The 1900-nt window shown below is 38.7% G+C and overlaps 1 pseudogene; it reads left to right on the forward strand.

The window, feature by feature from the left end:
• The first annotated feature begins 756 nt into the window (after positions 1-756).
• LOC748778 (grpE protein homolog 2, mitochondrial-like) lies at positions 757-1538 on the forward strand (annotated as a pseudogene).
• The last annotated feature ends 362 nt before the right edge of the window (positions 1539-1900 follow it).

Here is a 1900-nt window from a genome sequence, read left to right on the forward strand (position 1 = left end):
GCAAAATGAAAATTTGATTAATTAAATTGAAAGTACAAAATAAGGCCTGCACATTGCTACAATAACAATATAATATCTTAGAAGAAGGGAGAGATCCATTGTGCAGAGGTGAAAGGAAATATAGAAGTGGGACTTTAATTAGAAATATAGAAGTGGGACTTTAATTGTTTAACTTCGAACAAGAAAAATAGAATTGAATGGATATTGTCATATGTTCATATTACTCCAAAAGACATAAGCATGGTCATAACCATACCAATAAATTCTAATAGCCTCAAGGGGAGAGATATTGTCTGATTTTTTTCATATCTGCATTATCAATGTGTAAAATACAATGGTCTCAATAAAAATTTATTGAATTAACTAATGAGGTATCACTTATAAAAGGAAAGAAAGATATGTGATCTGAAAGACAGTTTATGCAAACTTAATTGGTCGCTTTCCCATTTTCTGTTGAAAGTTTATATACCAAGAAAATTTCAATCCTAACATGAATCTACAGAGGCTTTCCACATGTATATTTGAGGCTCCAAGTTTCATAAAGAATGATACAAGGAGAACAAAGTAAAGGAGAGCATATAACTTAAATTTATTTAACCCTTAAATAATATTTATTATAAACATTAATTTTACAGATGATTGGAAAAAAATTACAGAATAAAATGAGACTAGAGACAAGAGTGAGAAGATGCTAAATATAAAACTTAGACAACAGACTTTCCACATACACAAAATTAGTGTTGCAGTGTTTTTTAAAGTAACAGAAAATTGTAAAGATAAAATTACAGGGCAAGTGCGCATGCGCTGCCTCCATCAACCCAAGTCAGGAACATGGCCGTGTGGTCGCTGTGGGTGGGCAGGCACCAGGTGCAGCACCTACTGGCCTCGAGTGCCTTGTAGGAGAGCAAGGGATGGCCGCTTCCATTCTGCACGGCCACCCTGATAACTGCTGGTGTGGACTGCTGTTCTGAGGACCCTCCTGATGAGCTTGGGCCCTCTCTTGCCCAACAAGCCTTAAGGGTAAAGCTGTTAAACTGGAGAAGGAAGTCCAGGATTTAACCATGAGATAGCACAGAGCTGTAGCTGATTGTGAATACATAAGGAGGCAAACCTAGAGATGTGTGGAAGATGCCAAGATAGGTGGCTGACATTTTGGAGACGACTACACAGTAAATTTCTGAAGAATCAGAGCCTGGGAACCAGAAGCTCACTCTGGAGAAGGTCTTCCGAGGGTTGTCACTTTTAGAAGCAAAGCTGAAAAATGAGTTTGCCAAGCATGGCCTGGAGAAGCTGTCACCCATTGGTGACAAATATGACCCCCAAGAGCATGAACTCATCTGTCATGTGACAGCTGCTGTTGGGGTGCAGCCTAGCACCGTGACATTAGTAAGACCAGATGGCTACAAACTTCATGGCTGCACCATTAGACTTGCCCGGGTGGAAGTTGCTGTGGAGTCTCAGAGAAGACTGTGAAGAGGCCATCAGGAACTGGATGTTCTCCCAGAGTCCAGTCACCTATGCTTCTTTTATTTATTAAACTAGGTTTGTATTGTACATGAGGTACTTCATGTGATATGTTTTGGATTTAGTCATATTGGCTTTATTTCTAAGATATTCTATTGATTTAATGTGACCTGTTTGGTCTCATCAGAAGTCTTACCATTTGGCATTTGAACAGTGTGACAAGTGTCCCAATGGCCTTTATCAAAACCTGCTTAGGAAAATTAGTACTCTGATGAATTTGAATCCAAAATCCTTTTAACTATGTGTTTTCAGCTACAGGTTCCTTCCTAGTGGTCCCTATAACAGAGACTGTATAATATCTTATATTTTGTGGAAAAAGGAGATGGCACGGATTGGTTCAACATTTGGATACTTAGAGGATAAAGCTTCATGGTTG

The sequence above is a fragment of the Pan troglodytes genome, chromosome 6, assembly GCF_028858775.2.
Source record: "Pan troglodytes isolate AG18354 chromosome 6, NHGRI_mPanTro3-v2.0_pri, whole genome shotgun sequence".
Classification (NCBI taxonomy): Eukaryota; Metazoa; Chordata; class Mammalia; order Primates; family Hominidae; genus Pan; species Pan troglodytes.